At 38.2% G+C, this 19818-nt stretch overlaps 1 protein-coding gene across 1 annotated transcript in view; it reads right to left on the bottom strand.

The window, feature by feature from the left end:
• Positions 1–19818, bottom strand: part of inpp4b (inositol polyphosphate-4-phosphatase type II B) — a 288174-nt gene that overhangs the window by 263213 nt on the left and 5143 nt on the right. The window contains exon 2 of the mRNA XM_074629389.1: positions 4146–4218. The gene's annotated coding sequence lies outside the window, so the exon portion shown is untranslated. The remainder of the gene's footprint in view (positions 1–4145; positions 4219–19818) is intronic.

Raw genomic sequence — 19818 nt, forward strand, 5'->3', positions numbered from 1 at the left:
TGAGCAATACACCCGCCAAGTGTGAAGTAGATTGTAGTAGTAAATTATCGACTGCGATACTGACGCTTAAAATGCACCGCTCACAGAAAACTCTGCTGCATAAATCAAGCGTTTCCTAAACTAACAGCCAGAGATGCATCATCAATCAGCAGCCGATTGAAGCCGTCCAGTCGCAGTCGCATAGTCGCATATTCACATATCCAAGTTTTTTGCCGCTCACACACACGTGAAGCCGCCACATGATGGTTTTACGTCGGCACACAGTGGCACAGTCAGTAACGGTGTGGATGTTCACAGTGACCGGCCCGTTTGCCGACAGCACGGAGCCCATTATGGTGTGTTCAAGCTCTACTCAGTAAAAATTAATATTGGGCGATGGTAAATTATAACCCTATCATGATGCGATCAAATGTAATCTTGTAAATTGTAGTTTTTGGCGAGAAACTTGAATAAATCCAGTTGTTTGAAGTAGATGTTTTCACAGCATTATAAATTAGTCATAATTCCTTCTCTATTATCTGTTTAACTGTTTAACTTCCTAGCACTAGCTCTAAGCAGCTTAATAACATATAATTAGAACTACTAATGCCATGATTTTTAATCAAAGCAAATATTTAAATAAAAATACAATCATGTATTTCATAATCATTTGAATTGTGTTTTTATGCAAATAACCACTATATATGACAGTAACAAACTAAAAGGATAACATTTATAATTGTTGACGGTTGGAATGCAGCACAACATGGAAGTGAAAGCAGCGCTCTGTTTTTTTAAATGTGAAATTTCAATTAAAATATTTTGTCCCTAAAATCAATGAATAATCGTGATAATAATCATGATCTCCATATTGATCAAAAATAATCGTGATTATCATTTTGGCCATAATCATGCAGCCCTTTTCTCAAGATATATATACAAGTAACACAGAGAGACAGACAGATTCATTGCTTTACAGTTAGATTGAATATACATTATTTATTATTCTTTCTTGTATGGGCTTATGCACTGCTATGTACTTTTAATTATCAAAAAAATAATTTTATCTGGAGGAGGAGTAGTTTCAATAATGGTATGAGAGTCGTCATTTCAAAAGCAACATAATATGTGCCTTACAGAGAAGCCAGAATTCACAGCCTGTACTGCTGGTGTGCATTATTCACTCTAAAAAGTCAAGTTGATGTATGACAAAAACAGGAAAACCGCAAAAGTGGCCACACACAAACAGTACTTAAAAGATACTTAGAAACACCAAAAACAGCAGCCTCAAAAATGAGCACTGAGTTGAAACACCACATCCAACAATCTCGACAAAGACCACACACTATGATCATATTTCATCAATTTGCAATTACTGCGTTAGAAGTTTTGTCCACCAGCTGTTTGTCTGTAGATGTACAGCAATACTAAGAGTTCAGCTCAGCCGTGAGGTAAAACAAAAAGCCTTTCAACATGCTGTGATATATGTGATGCTACGAGAACATCAGAATACAGAACACCATAAAAACATGAGGCAGGAAATGTGAGCTAAGATACAAACTGCCAATGTTTCGAGGTATTTGAGAATCTTGATGTTAGTCTCATTAAGTTTTCGGATTGGTCTTGTTTTATTTACAAATTGTATTCATAATTTTGTAAACACATTTCTGTTTAAATAAGGCATATTTTGTGTTATCTATCTTATACTGTTTATCTGTATGTCATTGTTGTTGCTGCCCATCTTGGCCTGGTTACTCTTGAAAAATATTCAATCCCAATGAGGCTTTCCTGGTTAAATAAAAAATAATTGTTCTTCTCATTATTGGTGATTAGAGTATGTAAAAATACATTATAGACTCATAAAATTGCATACAGTGTTCAACTTGGCCCGACATTGACAGCTCATCATCTGTCCTCTGTGCTGCTGTGCATTTAAAGCTCATTCATTTGTATATTACTCTACATATATACAGTACTATGTATAGCATATTATTATACAGTACGTGCTATTTGTCCATAAACCACAAATTTAAAGTGACAACCCATACTGAATATTATATTCAGACATTATTAATATATCTTGTATTTTGTCCACTGACAATGACAAATCTAATTTCCAGTAATTAGGCCTGAACATGATGGAGAACTCTGAAATACTGCATATATAATGTCTGTCAGAATGAACCTCCGGTTTAACTGTCTGGAAAACCTACTATCATGGCCTATTCATTAGTCACAATCCAATGTTTTATTTGCATGGGCTACTAGTCCCCTTTACCCACCACGGTCACATTTAAAAGCAGAGCAAAAATGAAGGACCACTGTCAGTCAACTGTGAATAATGCATTAGGCATCATAGCATCCCCTAACTACGACTAATTTATGTAGTACTCCCTTTTCAGAGCCAGACATTTGGAAATGCAGAAAGAAAGACAGCCTAAAAAGAAATTAAGGAAGAAGGAGGCCTGGCAGCGGTGAAACTGACAGCCCGGCATGCAAATGTGCACATCTATCTTACTCGGGAACACTGAGTGTGCTTTATCTCATCTAGAAGGAGCAGTTCATCTCAGCTAGACAGCCATTTGGATGCACTACACTTAAAAAGCAGGGGTTTTAAATTGGATAGCAATTGTGCAACTGTTGAATTGCTCACCTCAGACGGCCTCCTGTGCACTTAGAGCATGTATGTCAGTGGTGACCTGGACCTGAGCTGCATGCTATGCTAGTTTCAGTTAAAGCTACTACGAGGAACTTTCATTTTGTGTCGATTTTGGCAGTCCGTCTGGACAAAAGCGGTACTGTTACCGAGCACCAGAGTCCCTTTATCATTTTACTGCAGCGGGGTCTGACAGTCTGCCCCGTGCAGTTCTGGTTCTAGTTCTCTCGTGCCTCTCTTCCCTCCAGCGGGCCCAGCAATACGGCCTGGGCCTCTAGCAGCGTGGAGTCGGTGTCGGCTCCCAGCGGGAACCGGCGGAGGAGCGAGGCGAAACTTTGCTTCTGGCTGATGGAGGAGCCGCTACTGACGGGTGCGGAGCTCCGACTGCAGAAGGCCCCGCTAGAGTCTAGGCTAAAAAATTTCTTTGATTTTGCCAGAATCCGACCCTGTGGCACCGTTGACAAGCAATAAGAATACCTATATAGAAATAGCTAATCTTCTCGCTGATATCTTGTTAAATTATGTCATATCAAGGCATCAGTATTAAATTGAGACTGTTTCATAACCAGTTAAAAGTTCCTCATAGTAACTCTAATGTCACATGAGCCCATTTACAACAGACTGTATTTTAAAGAATGTGTAACTGTGTGTATGTGTGGGTGGGTGAGTGAAACTTGTATTGTGGTGTAACAATGATTAAAATAATAACTCTTTTCTTCTGGAGTGTTTTTCGATGCTCAGTGGAAAGCAGGTTGGCAGTTGGAAGATATTGGCTGAAATGACGAAACAAATTACACTCATCTGTTTATGGAGGAAAGGCTTTGATACAACAGATGACTGCATCAAATATGCTTGAAATGCACAGCCGTGGCATGTTTACCAAGGTTTGTGATTAACCAAGAAACTATTCTTAAGCTTACCTTTCATCTGTTAAATACACACAAGGATTACATATGATGGACGTGTCCATGTGTGCAAATACACTGTACACTGTACGTGCTTATAGTAGGCAAACTCAAACACAGAAGATGATCAGTAAATGCAGTGCATTTTCACCTTCCCTTGAGTCTGCAGCTCTCAGTGTTTTTTTTTCTACCGTGACAGTAAATCTCAGCCTTGGTTATTTGTGATCCAATTTTGTCAAAATGTCTTACTGAAGATTTCACACACTTACAGTAATACAAATCAACACAATTCACTAAATTCCCAATAGCAAGCTCACATGCTTTGTGGCTTTTAAGAAGTTTTTTGATTTCTTACAGTGTTAGAAAAACAAGAAACTGATCTGTACATCAACTTTTGTGCCTATTAAATTGCGGACTCTCTCATCCATAGCAGTCCACTACTAAATGATAGACACCTCTCAAAAGTGCCCCCAGTTTTAATTAGTTTGCATGCATGTTTGCATACATTTTTATGTATCTTTGCAAATGATAACTGTGGTATGGACAGACAAAAGCTGAAATTGCACTCAACTAATTCACCAATAATTCTCAGCACTGCATCTTACCTGATATAGAAGAAAGCCTTCACATGAAGCCTTAGTCACTCCTGTCAGCATCCCGGTCCATCCTCCGTATTGTCTGTACACATAAGGAAGAAAAGAAGACAGACGTGAAGAGACAGCAGCAACACAGCACGGCCGATGACGGCTCTGGAGAAGCCTCTCTGTTTTGTTTACGGGAGCTTCATCAAGAGATTCAGCAAGAGGCAGCCGTGAAGGCGATGTATTAAGTGGTTTGAGCGGTGGGTAGCAGCGGCCAGGGCTGGTCTAGCAGGCTGTGAAGCCTGGAAAGGTCCCAGAAGGCAGTGTGGGGTCCAGACAGCACTAACAAAGTGGAACAATGCTGCCGCATAAAAAAAAAAAAAACATATGACGTATTACTAAAAAAGGAAGCATGACGGTGGTTATTGTTTAGGTCATCACCTACAAAATAAACCAAAATGAGAAGGAAATGCACCAGGATCTGGACAGCTTACCAACGTTAACCAAATTCCTGAGGGTAAACCCTGGCTTTACATCTAATAAAGCAAAACTTTACTTTCTTCACTTTTATTTTTTGTATAACTTGAACTTGTTATTCTTGAAGTCACTGAGAATTGAGAAATACTAAAATCTTTTTAGTAAAAAGTGTTTATTTGTGAAAGTTTAGCATGAATAAATGTTACCTTTGTGTGTTTAAATTATCATTGATACAACTTTTTCAAATATAAAAACTCCATAATCTTGTACACACTTTACCAGGGTTTTTCCTGCACAGAGAATTACGATGTGGCCGCCTCCGTCAAGTATCTTCCCGCCTCCAGCTCTCGAAAAAACTGTGACAGGTGTCTTCATGGAAAACACTATCTTCTAACTTTCTAACTTCTGTCATTTGTAACTGTAATTGCGTTGTGTTGGCGTTGTATCGTAATCAGCAGTGAACCGGGAAAGACGCTGCCAAAACTGCCAAAGAGGAAGAAAAGAGACGTCTGTTTTTAGCTGGTCCACAGCAAAGCAGGCGTGACAGTGTTTCCGCTGGTAACGTCTTTGCCACTACAGCAAAACAAAAAGAAAAAATCACTAAAGAAAACAAAACTCCTTATCCCTGCCGTTCGACATTTTAATATAGTTTTGTATCGCCAGCTGTCATTTCTAAATGACGTTGCAAAAGGAAGTCAGCGTTTGAACAGTTTCATAATGAGCCAAAAATAATGCAGGACTTTTACTTGTAACAGTATTTTTACACTGTGGTATTGGTCAGACCCCTGATGCACTGAGCACAGGTGAAATGTGAGGAAATAAAGTTTTTTAATCAACTTTTTTCACACTTTATCAGATTCATAAGTTCAAAGCAGACATCTGTAAAACATGACATTAGTTCATTACAATACATCTGAGAACATGACCGCCACGAAAGTGTTTGCTTGAACCAGCTGAAGGCACGCCACCACGGTAAACATGCATGAGTGAACACAGGATCAGGATGGTACTACCTCCGCCTCATTTTGAGCCAGTAGAAACCCTTACTCTGCTTCAATGCCAAAATTTACCACACCACCTTTATTAGCGCACAGCAGACTGGAGTAGATCCTGAAATTAGCACCCTTATGCACTGTATCTAAAATGGATTTTGATTCAAAATCGTATCGAATCGTGAGATACCGAAAGATTCGAAACCCTAATCAACATAATTGTGTTGTATTATAATTATGGGACTTTACTGATGTACTAATTTGTACCTGTTATACTGTATTGTATTTTCTGCTATATGCTGTGGACCGACTCACATTTAATGAGAGTTGATGACAGAACATCTTCATCTTTTGTTGGCTTGTTATGAAACAGCAAGGCTTAAACGACTGTTTTTGATTTCAGATGTTGGGAAATACAATTTTGATCATCATTATGAACATTCCTTCTTTTATTAGGATGACAATGCTTTAGGGACGGGTTAAAATTTATTAAATTCTCCTCTACTAACTAACTAACTACTACTACTACTACTACTACTACTACTACTACTACTACTACTAATACTACTACTACTACTACTAGCTGGGTGCAAGACACGTAAACGAATAAATCAATTAATCCAACAACAAAAAAAATACTATTACTAGGGGTGGGGGGAAAAAAATCAATACAGCATAGTACCACGATATTTTGCGTGGCAATAATGTGTCGATACACAGACGTCAAGTATTGATCTTTTATTATATAAACTATTAAAACCTCTTAACAATCCGACAGCCCGCCGGTGGGCCCAGACGCTATTCTGTCTTTCACCGGTTATAGCGGGCTCAGTGTTAAAGCTAGAGTGAGATACTGCTATAACATGAAACTAGAAAACCTAAGGAATTTCTTGGCTATATCAGGTCAGCTTGTCAGGAAGAATGCTAAATAACGCTGGCATGGCCATTTTCTAAAGGGCCCCCTGACTTCTGACCTCAAGATATGTGAATGAAAACTCTGAGATGTACGGAGGTAAAACTGTATCTTATTGGATAAAACAGATGTTGACAAACTGCATAATTTTCAGTTGAAAAAACGGTAATGAATTGCATTATCTTATTGCAATACTCAGCATATCATAAAATGTTTACAATCGAAACAAGATCGTATCGAGACTTAAGTATCGTGATAGTATTGTATCGTGGGGCCTCTGGTGATTCCCATCCTGAACTATGACTATCAACACCAATTATTGCCTAATTTCCCCCAGTATAAGACTGATGGCAAACTTTGTGAGGAAATAAATGTTGAAGGGATGCAGATTTTCTGACGCTCCATGAAAGTTTCAGAACCTTTTGACTCTCTGTAGCTGTCAAGTCTTTCAACCCACTCTTAATCTAGATTCAAGTCAGCCTCAGTCAAAGAGAACAAAGTCACAACAGTTTCTTTTCACAGTTGTTTTATAGCAACGTGCTCAGACTCCATGATATTTATTCCACCAACCAACCCCTATATTATATATTTGATGTCAGATGTAGATAAAATCTAATTCAAAATCCTAATGTAAGACTTGAACACTCAAAACCATCCAAATTGCCATATTTATTGTTAGGTAATGAACACACGGTTTCATAATGACCACTAATGTTCTGTAATTAACAGTAATCAACAAGAATAAAATCAAACAGAGCATTTGGTTTTTAAATTGTATTTAACAGACAGATTTAAATTAAAAACCATACTCCGTTAGAGCCACTATTATAAATATGGGAGAAATATCCACCTGGAGCCCTTGTTTAGTAAATATGAACAGCAGGAATCCTCAACACTGCCTCAACTGAAAAAAAAAATACAAATGATATACTGAATAACTCTGTGCAACCCCACCACCGACCCCTGAGAGGCTGAACATTTATGGATTTGACCAAGACGAAGAACGGCAAGGTAGGTCCAATCAGAGTTCATTTGTGAGCGAAAAAAGTGTTTCTGTGTAAAGTGAGACACCGTGGGGCAACAGAGTGAGTATGAATAGGTCATCGTAGTGATGGAAATGTACATTATGATAAATTTACCAGAGCCACAGGTAAACATCGAGGGAGACTTGAGCAGCAACCGCAAATTGATATGACAAACTGTAGCAGAATAGAAAACAGGAAACCTTCTTACTAGGGCAGGAATGATTCACCTATCTCCCGATTCGATGCTATCACGAAACTTGGGTGCCGATTCAATATGTATTTCAATTTTTATGTATTGCAATTCTACAAGTATTGCAATTTATTGTGATTTTTGTTAACTTTTTAACACTAGACCATGGGAAAAAGTTGAATCATACACTTCTAGAGACTTTTACTTTGAACAATCTCTAAATCAATACAGTAAGAATGTTTGATTTTCAGCATGTATGTAGTCAGAGATGTCCTGAAGTCAAATATATCAGTCATTGTCAGGCATTATTTATAAACATTTTCCAGCAACCCAGCAATCAAAGAATAGACATTTTGACATTCGTGGTATTTTCTTTTTAATCTATATTATTTCCATATATGTATTTTGTATATACAGTTCCCTTTGTCAACATCTTATTCTGAAAACCGGACGCAGTCACACGTATATACTTCCGCTAACTTAGCCAAGTCCGTCACTACCTCTGAGCTGCCCCCATCAGCTCCGTTCTCTTTATACATCCAAGGTCAGCTCCATCGGGGCCGTCGGCCGATTTGACCGCAGAGATGAGAGTGACGGCTGGCTTGACCGCACGTTACCGCAGTGCGATAACATTTCCTGTCCATGACAGAGTTAGCATATAGCTTTTGCCATGATGTCTAGCTCTGCTTTTCACATGTGAGAGTGCAGGTCTTATCCACGCGGACCCTCCGGCATTTTCTACTTTCTTGTTTCGGTTTGCTGCAGCTGGCTGTTTTGTTTTTGTTTAGACGGATACTATCCCCGCATAAACTCAGTGAAGCAAATATATCAATTCTGGCATTAAAAAAATCTATTTCAAAATCGTAAAGAAAAAAATCTTCCTGAAATATAAACAAATATACTTATGAAATACAGAAAATCATAAATAAAAAAAGGCATAACTTTAATAATAACCTACTTCAAATAAAGTTATAAATCTCCCTTCAGTTGAATAAATAAAGTCGCCGGCCACTAATTGAGGATTTATGGTTTGACTTTTTACTTTCCCCTTTAAACTATAACCATATGAGAAGTGATGAATACAGTAAAATACATTAATGTTCTTATAATAAGCAGTGGTATTCCCCGTGGATGAAGTGCAGAGAGCAAAACAATCAGACTTTCTAATGTCTTTTGTGCCACTTCAACAGGGTATTAAAAACATTAAGTATGAAACACACAGCAAAGTGTGTCTGCTTTCATTTCTTCCTTAATGAAATATTTCACAGACAAATATAATAACAGCAAATTAATTAATAAAACACAATTAAGAAAAAAAGCATGAATGCACTTTTGCAGAGACTTGAATAAAGGAGTAAACTCCATTTAAATGCTAACTGATGCATTTTATTCTACCGCTGAAATACTGCACAACTCCATTTGATCAAGGTGAATACTCTGCAGATAAACGGCCAGAGAAGAAACGCTGCATTTGGATTGAGAAGTATTGATATGTATAATATCACTTGCCTCTGTCAAATCAACTTGCTCCTTCATTCTTGCCTTTCTATCCCTCCTCTCTGAGCCATACTACTAAATGTAAACACCATTAGATCAGCTGTTTGTGAGGAACTGCATGATTATTCATTAAAAACCACAGACTGTGTCATTATTAGTAGAGCATGTGGGCTAAAGTGTCATGTTACCCACTCTGCATTAGTGCAGATGCAGCTGTGCTTCAGGCCCATGTCAACAAAGAAAATTGAACACCTAAGCATCATTTACCAAATGGAAAGCTTTAGAGGGAAACATAGCCTCCGTCCTGCTTCTCTTCCCTCTGCTCCTATAAATCAGCGTCATTGTCACTGACAACTGGACAGACTCCAATTTTAAAAAGGCATTTCACTATGCCAAGCCAGGGACACAGAACAAGTATCCCTAAACATATTTCTGTCTTGATGTTTCACTGCTATTCATATTGGCCAAGTGTTAAACTGCTTTTGTTGTGGGAGCCTATAACTTCAGAATGCACCCTGCTGTATGATGTGATTTATTTGCACACTATAAACTAATGCAGCCCTTTCATTCAGCCCCCTCTTTCTTATTCTGATAACCTGAAATGGCTGGATATTAGATAGAAGCCTGGATAAACTGTTGAAGTAAATGGAGCTGCATGCAGGCAGCCCACAATACAATATTATCATGAAACTTAAGTCACGATACGTTCTTATTGCGATTTTAAACATTTTACGATACGCTGAGTATTGCGATAATATATATTGCGATATATTATCTTTTTTCAACTGCAAATTATGCAGTTTGTCAACATCATTTTGATCTATTATGATACAGTTTTCACTCTGTTCATCTCAGAGTTGTCATTCACATATCTTGAGGTCAGAGGTCAAGGGACCCCTTTGAAAATGGACATGTCAGTTTTTCCTCGCCAAAATTTTGCGGAACTTTGGCGGGCCATCTGTTTGTTAAGAGTTTAATAGTTTATAAAATAAAAGATCAATACTTGACGTCAGTGCATCGATACAATATTGCCACGCAAAATATTGCGATACGATGCTGTATCGTTTTTTTTCCCCCACCCCTAATGCAAGCACAGATACACTCAAATACATTAAAAGCATTCACTGAGCAAGAGCTGTGTAAAATTAGGTACCATGTGGAATATAACATGCACATCCACACATTTTGCAGCACGAATGTGGAATTTCACGGCTGATAACAACAACCAATAATTGTCTTTTGGCCAATACGATAACCAATAATATAACTCTTGTAATTACAAAAATACAAAGAAAACATAAAAGACTAACTGATTACATTTACCAGTTAATTTCCCCAATGTCAATAAAATATTTGTAAACAAATTGTAGTTAAAGAAAAAAAAGTTTTTACTAATATTCTTCTCTCTTAACCTCTTCCACTCCTTGTGGGCCCAGGTGCCCTTGGCCGACTTTACTTTTGTCAGAGGCTGTAGCAGTCTCAGTTTTAGAGCTAGAATGAAGGTACTGTTGTCATATGATACTAAAAAATCTAACAAATCCATTGGTACCAACCATGTCATACTAGCATGGCTAAATAATGCTACAAAGTTACACTAGATTTTGGTGAGGAAAGAAACTGGCATGGTGATTTTGGGGCAAAAACCATGCACTTTTTGCATGGTGTTATTTTCGCCTATTCTAAAATGGTGTATTTGAATATTTCTCCATACTGGGGTCCCTAAACAGTCTTAAAATTACATAAATTGGGTATCACTGTAAAGCTGAGACTGTTGTGGATCCAATGAATCCAATTGTATTCATGTGTGAAGATGTTACTCCCCATAGTAGCCATATCATTGTAGTGATTTTTTTTTTTAAATTTGACCTCACTATATTAAATGACTTATAGTGACCTTTAGGATAATCACAGCCCCACATGGCTTTCCTAGGTATATTGGCAATAAGTGGGTTTCTGAGCAGTGCAATTCTTTTTCTATAGTGTTCCTCAAGGTCTTGGTGTCTTAATCTGGTATTTTGGATCATTTTTTTCAATTCTGGATGGATAAAAAATGGTTAAATTAAGAGCATGGAAATGACCATCATATACTTGTGTCATAATGTTCTAAGCCCTGATACACTTTCTTTTGATTAATTTAGTATTTCTGATTTATGACTAGAACAACTTGACAGTGCTGAGCTGCATCTCAAATTAATCTTCAGGTTCCCAGCTTTCAGATGGGGGGTGGAAAAGGTTGAACTACGAACATGCAGCAATGAAATTCATTAGAGCTGAAACAATTAATTAATTTGTCAAAAAAAAATTTAATCAACAGATGATTGATTAATTATTTCAATAATTTTTGCTGCTTTTCTTTGACATATGACAGTAAATAAGCATAAGAAGTATTTTTTTTGGGGGGGGGGGGGGCTGTTGGTGAGACAAAACACTGCAATCTCTTACTGTAATCATTAATTGCCCACTTGTTTATGCAAGCTGAAAAACATCATACATTTTGTTTTGTATACCTTTTCAATTCCAGTGACATTAAAACTTTTCTGCCATCATCCTTGAGTCGATGTCACTGGTGTATTAAAGTATCTTAATATTGTGTTTCAGCGGTGATTGCATCGTGAGTTTTCAACATTGTGTTTGAAAGCATATCATCTTTGAGAGGCTTGTTAATATCGGTTTAATCCGTGTTCATGACTACATTTCTAAAGTTTAAGTTTCAAGGGTGTATGTGAAATTGTTCACTATCAACTTCTGTTTATCTCCTCATGTAATATTGAATCATTTCCAACATTAGGTAACAGTTCTCCAAGGATACGAGTTGTAGCAACAAAAGAGCTCCTCCTCCACTCTGAGCTCGCTTATTTAAAGTGTCATATATTCACTTGTTTTGAATTTTGCACCTTCAGCACAAGGAAATCAGTCTCCTCTGAGCAGATGTTTTTGCAGCTGCATCACAAAGTAGCTGAAGCGCCTCTCGCTAACACCACCTGCACGAATCACGTTGCTAATTTGCAGTTGTGAGCAAAGATTTAAATCAGTGGTTATTGAATATGGTGTTTGTTTTTAAGCTCCTTGACTTCATTACTGATCAAGCAGCACATGAAATGGTCACTGGATCAGTACCATCAGAGTGTCTCTACACAAAAATATACTGGTAACTGATGATAGAATCTCACTTTTTCTCTAGATTAGGGCTGCAAATACTGATTATTATTAACGATGGCTCTGTTTATTCAAGTTAGCTGCTAAATGGAATTTAGCCATCGTTTCTTTTATTATTATTCACACCTGTGCTTTTCCGACTGGAACATGTGAAAAAGGCCATCAGATAATAGGTGTGGGAAAAAAATTGATTCACCTATGTGTACCAATTTGTTTTCACGATTTTGAAATACATTTTGTAATGCTACAATCGATATATTTGCTTCATTTGAGTTTCCGCATGGACACGACCTGCACCCTCACATTTTAAATCCACTACACATAGAATAAAGTATGGAAACACTTTGAGTTTCACACATTGCCAGGAAAAGCAGAGCTCGACATCATGGTAGCTGCATGCTATCTCTGTCATGGACAGGAAACGTTATCGTATTGCGGTATCGTAATATCGAATCGCAATACTTAAAAATCTCAATACATATTGAATCGGCACCTAAGTATCGTGATAGTATCGAATCGGTAGATAGGTGTATCGTCCCAACCCTATCAGATTCTGGAGCTCTTTTCAAGAAAACAGTACAGACATCTTCGTGTTGCAGCACTTGGTTACATATATAGAGTTTACGGTCACTGCACCTTTATTATGTGTAACAAGATCTGTACACAGTTCAAAGACGGTTTGTCATAATTCAAACTAATCAGCCCCTACCACATCTAGTGACAATGTACTCTGTTAATTTAGCCCTGACCTGCACTCTACAAGTGTGGACACAACATTTAACAAAGTGCACAGCAGGAGGTCAAAAGCATTTGTTAGCAGAGGCCCGTTTTTCCTCTTCAATGGAGGTCCATTGTGCATCAGATATATTTTCTTCTCCGTTTTTCAACACAGATAAGCAGAGCCCATTATAAAAAAAGCAATTCTATATAGCTTAAATACAATGTGCAGTGTGCACACAACTGCTCATTATTCATTACCTTTTTCAAGGCTAGAAAATCAATCAATAATGCTATATCTCTGTGTCCACTTCATGTATGTCCATAGACTGCCAAAGAGGCGGACGGCCTGACATTTTTATCCGCCACTGCCAACAATTTCCCCTCATTTGGCGGGTGGCGGGTGCTAATTTCAGACCCTGAGCCCCGAGTAAAGCTTAAGGTTTTGGAGGGTGTTTAAATGAAAATGAATTATTTTACATTTAAAACAAAAATGTCACCATTAACTGTTGATCTACTAACCAATATTTAATAACTTAAAGAGCTCAAATGTACTCTAAATGATAGTATCAGTTATAGCCATTATCTGATATGAAAAATAAAATTCAACAAACAGCATATTCTGTTAGATGTCACTGGTGTAACTGAATGACTATAATGCAGCAGAAAGCTGAAATTCTCCAAATATCCTGGCAACTCAGCTGTGAACAAGATCAATATCTGAACTCAAAAAGGCGGTTATTGATCTCAAACTCCTATGGGAGGCAAAGTTATGACTAACTGTTCATTAATGAAGCCATTTAATAAGACAGCAAGTTATTTAGATTAAGAGCAGAGGAAAGCTAATAATTATGTTATTACCGCATTTATCTCTTATTTGTACATAGCAAATATGGCATTGAGGAGGAAGAATGTGCGCAGATAGTCTTGACAATGGCAACCGAATGAGAAGGGGACAGCAACTGTCAAGATATCACTACGCATCAAAACTTGCTCACTGCCTCAATGGGCTCTTACAGCTTATCAGAGTCCCTTTCGATGGCAAACGCAGCGTAGTCGCAGAGTGAATTGCTGATTCTCGGTAAACTTTTGACAAGGCCTATTACACAGATGGATAGCTGTTTTCACTGGGATAACACAGACCAGCCCAACTGAGCTGTGTTTCCTGTCAAGTGTCCCTCACCGGCAAGCCAGTTAAAACATTTTGAGGCAGCTCATATCTGACGAGGTGCCTGCTCTCCAACAGTCATTGCCATGTTGTGCTGTTAACTAATCACAGCAGCATTGATCTATAATGCACAACTATAAGTGGTTGGAGGTTGTAGTGTAATACTGTACAGCTTTCCACTCATTATAGACAGCATCTTATAAAAGCAAATTTCAAGGAAAGGCTTAACATACAACTTATTCATCATAACTGATATTTTCAGTAATCTGCATAAATAGCGTCTAAGTGATCCATATATAATGCATTTTCCTTGAGACTGCGATGATGATAAAAAGTATGTTACCGATGGGAACATTGAGTCACATCCAGATTGAAATTGGAGTATTTTTACTACACTAGAAGTTTCTTAGGTGCTTATATTCAACAAGCCTTACAGACATGGCTTTTCAATAACTTGTATATATATATATATATATATAAAATATATTCCCTGACTTAGATTTTTCCTGACAATAATGTGACACAAGCCCCGCTGACACTCTGTCAGACTGGCGAGCTCCAAGCTGCTGTGTAAGACAACCAGCTCCACAGATGAAAAGCTGACACACCACAAAACAAAAAGTGAAGACAGAGGCAGAAACATATCCAGATACATCCAAGAGCAGACTCAAGGAGCCAATCTATATTTGAGTCAAGGGACTCCTGCAGTGTGCGCTCTGGAGGCAGAAAATGCCATGCCATCTTCAGGCAGCTGCGTAATCAAAGATTGATATCTTAGTATGCACAACTGAGGTCCCCTTCTCCCCAGCAATTAATACTGCACCAACATTAGCTTCTCATCTAGGGGGGAGATCTCTGAGTCATGTCTAAGAAGCACATAATCTACAATGCTGCCTGACTATTGGCAAAATCCTACTCATAAATCACTTAACTGTTGGGAAACATTTTGTCCTTTAAACCGTTTCGACGAAATTGCATTGCTAGGCAACAGCTTGGGTCCATGTTTACCTCCTGTCAGCTTATGTCATTCACACACAATGCAACAGGAAACAAACTGGGAACAATTTGAATGTTTGGTTGTGTCTGAAATTCCATACCAACATGGTATTTAGCACACTAAAACGGTATGTGAGATTTTTTAGTATGTCCGAAACCTTAAGATGAAACTAATAGTACGCGAATTGCATACCATTTCCGGTGAAATATTACAGTATGCACAAAGAGTATAGAAGCAAAGATGCGAAACTGGTGCTTTTTTGACAATGGCCGTTAAATGGCGCTGTGGTAGCGCTGCTGCCATTTTGGACTGAAAACACCAATGAGTCCATAGCCATGGATGTAGAAAGAGACGTCTGTAAATCAGAAGATAATTTTTTCCGAGGTAAATCACCTTCCCAGTACAAACACTTAAATAGCCCTAATTTATGTATTTACATATTTAATGTCCTAAAAGTTGTAAAATTAACTAATAGCCGAATCCAAAGTTATTTTCCTCGGCATAATGAATAGTCCTTTACATAAAAAGATTGAGATTGATCTCAAAATCGGTGTGCTGGATTTTTCTAACTTCCATTTATGTCCATCACTCCCTTCATGCTCCTCTAGGAAGCGGGCGGGCATAAAAGTCTAATACATGAATAAGAAAGTAAGTAAATAGTTATAATACTATACATATTTATAATATCTTTATTATTCAACACCGGCCATTTTGATAGAGACATTAAAATTATAACAACAGAATAGAAATAATTTTGTTTTGCTTTTGTACGGCACTCTGTAGGCGGACGTTTTATCGGTGTCCGGTACTGGCTTTCAGTCCAAAATGGCAGAGGCGTAGCTCTGCTGCTCGGCGCTGATGTTGCAATGGAAATAACAATTGACTTAGCAATATACGTTCCTTGGTATTCAAACGCGGGACACTACGGCGGCATAAATATCTCACAATGCAATGAGGTAGTGACAACAATGTTCATAACAGACGCTGACGGACAGCTCTGTAAAGTCAATAACGCTTCAATTTAAGTGTAAGTATAAGATAATATATGTAAATATATATTGGCTTTTAAATTAGTTCAGACTTTCATTTTCACAAATCGTTGTTTTGGTCACAAGGTTGGCACGGATTACCATGGTTACGCATCTTCAACCAGCAATGAGGCTCTCAGGAAGTGACAACGTGAATTACTGCTCAGTTCGTCCGAAAAGATACATACTACTGTTTATTCACACAAAAGTACGTTGAACGGTAGTACATATATTGGGTATATAGTGCCTAGTATATTATTCTGGTGGGCGCAGCTTTTATGTTTACAGCTGTGAAATGGTCTATTGTGTGCATGGGAAGAGCCTAAGTATAATAGTGCATTATCAGGAGGGATAAATTTAGTGTTATCTTCAGGCAAATTCTTTAAGCTATTAAAAATTAATAGAACCTCGTTATGCAGTGTAAAGTTAGTATCTGGAGCAATAGAGTTGTGCAGTTAAATCCTAGGTAATATAATAATCATCAGCTTAGTTAATGGACCTGTGCAAATGTGCAATAAATGCAGTGAAACTGTGAAGGGGAAAATGACGCAAATCATAAGCTGAATTACGATTCCCCATTGAATCCTGCTTTCTAAATACAATTACCACTCTTTCCAATACAGTAATGGTTTTACTGCTCCAAATCTCTGCTGATGACATTGCAGTCACACACAAAAACTCAATCCTCAAGCCCTCGCTAAATCTGATTAGTGCCAGCTTTGGTGAGGGTGAGAAAGCAAGAGAGAAGGTTTCGAAATCACTCACTTTTTTCTCCTCTGGCCCGTTGCCAGGAAGTGGGATCTACAGTACAATGTCAAAGACGGGGCACAGGCAGGCAGGCAGGTGAGGCCAGGTTATTGCTGAGTGATGGGAACTCGTCAGGGGAGAGGAGGGTTGTTTTGATCTAGAAGTATACAGAAAACATAACTAGAAAACATGCTTTTTTCTTCATGTACAGTACAATCCTTATCTGCACTGACAAGGATGGACAACTGAGTACTGAAGATGTACACAACCCTGTATGAGACATGTTAGCTTACAAGTTTCACATTGAATCATGCACAAAAAAAACAAAAATATCTGCTCTCTACTTGATTCTGTTAAACCACGTGTTTTTGTATATCCACCTCGATCGATTCTGCAATTGTGCTTTGGGAAAATAAGTGTCAAGAGGACACTGCTGTATGGCTGACTTAAGAGTTGGACAAGGAGGAGAAATTGATTTTGTCTGGACAGAACAAAAAAGAAAAGTGTATCTGGACTCACTCAGCAACACTGATGCTATGTTGCGAGTTGTTTTAGATTCAGTCCAGCATTGGCTCTGCCTTAATGTGATTAGAGGTTTGAAACGGCGAGGAAAGAGGAAAAGCTGGAGAGGTAGTGAGAGAAAGAAAAGTGGACAGATAGATGGCATGCAGGCGAGATGAGAGGTTGACTGGCTGGGTTGAGGGTTAAAAGAATGACAGACTGTCTGCCAGGATTGGAAGATGAGGGAGCGCGACAGATGCGGTAAACAGAACTAAAGATGACTCAGGGCTGCCAGGAAGTACTGTAATGAGATGCATTTGATCAGAAGTACATCCAAGATTCAGGATGTTCATTCACAGAGACAGGTAAGTAGAGTGGAGTTCAACCAACAGTCAGACAGAAATATTGGCAGATAAAAAGCAAAGTCAACAAAATATTTCCTGGCCAACTGTGTAACATCCACCAAAATAAATAAGACCCGCACAAGGAAGCTGCAAACAAAAGTTATGGTTAAAACCTCGAACATATTATTTCCAGAATAACAGTTACTGTAACAGTTACATGGTCTCTCGTCTTGTGGGGGCTGAGGTGATCTCATTTTGTGATGAAAATACACATCTGGAGACAACTAGGTGTTGTGCATCGTTGCCTCTAAGGCTGACTTTATCAGCCGGTGTTGGCTTATCACAGATATATCAGCATATACACTCACTTGCTAGTTATAAGGTACACCTAACTAAAACGAATGCAGTCCAATACAACCATCTAATAAATCCTGCATTCATGGAGGTTGTAATATTCAGTTTTTGTTGAAACAGTTTTATCTGTTGAATTGTACTGTTACACTGAGAGGTGATTGACAAAATATAAAAAATTAGGGCTGTCAAAGTTAACACAATAATAATGCATTAACGCAAATTTGTTTTAACTCAGCCCTATTAGAAATACTTCTCAATATAATGCAATACAATTCAAAAGCACAACAAACTGCAGCCTTCAAACTAAAGATAAAGTTGATTCAACCCCTCTCTATAAAACAGTTTCAACAAAAACTGAAAATTATAACCATCATGAAGGTAAGATTTATTGTAGGGCTGTTGCATTAAACTGTATTAGTTCTAGCTAGGTGTACCTAATAAACTGGTAACTACATCTTCCACAATTGTAAAACGGCTATCTTTGGGCTTTGGGCTATTGGTCACATAAAACGATACATCTGAAAATGTCCCCTTGGACTTTCAGAAAATGTGATCAACATTTTTTATCATTTTCTGACATTTTATAAACCAAACAATTAATCCAGTATATGGTTGACAGAATAATCTATATTATTTTCAGCCCTAAATAAGTTTAAGTAAGAAGTAAGAAGAAATTGCAGTGCAGAAATCCAAAAGTTATCTTTGAGATGTGTTGCGTTGCAATTATATATCTTCTTTTTCCTAACTGTAAAATGTCTCGCTCAGTACAAATACCTTAGTCGCAATTTTATCATTAAAATGTGTTTGTTAGCCTATGTTATGTGATAAAATTATATTGTTTAATCTATCATTATCAAATTTTTTTGAACTCTCAAATATCGATATTGGTATCGGTTGCGCTCTAGCTGCAACTGTAAGCAGCCTGGGACCCCTGCAGCTGCCACTACCCCATCAATTAGCTGCACTGCAAGCCCAATGATGCCTAGTAGGGCAAACACGTCTCTTGAGGGATGTTCATTTTTAACACTCGTGGTGTGTTGCCCATTAATATGACACACATCTGCATAATTTATTGAAGCTTATACTGCTGACTTTTCACTCATACTAATGATGTTAATTAACCAGGCATGTTGTTAGCAGGATTTTGTCGACAAGAGCACATTGCAATTTTCTTGTTCAAATCACCACCCATACAGCATTCGAAGCATCGACTACACAGTTCTTTAAGTTGGTTTGTGTCATTATTCCCACCTGCTTTCAGGCCAAAACACAGAACAGTTGCCCCTGAGCATGTGTACCTCTGGGGACAGCACCCCAGGCCACCTTACAGACTGCTCCCATCAGTCCAGGCAGCGGGTCCAAGAGGACAGGCGAGGCCCAATAAAGCTCACAAGCTCCCTGCTGCCCAGGAACAGCCTCTCAGCTCGCCTCATAATTATTCTGCTGGCCCCGTTAAGAGACTCTCTCCCTGCTCCATTACTCACACACTGCCAACGATACTGCATAGAGGATCCCCAGGCTGCACCACTACACAGCTACGACTGTGTAGGTAGAGGCACACGTGTAAACAAACAGAGCAGGCTCAAGGTGT

This window comes from Sebastes fasciatus, chromosome 3 (assembly GCF_043250625.1).
Source record: "Sebastes fasciatus isolate fSebFas1 chromosome 3, fSebFas1.pri, whole genome shotgun sequence".
Lineage (NCBI taxonomy): Eukaryota > Metazoa > Chordata > Actinopteri > Perciformes > Sebastidae > Sebastes > Sebastes fasciatus.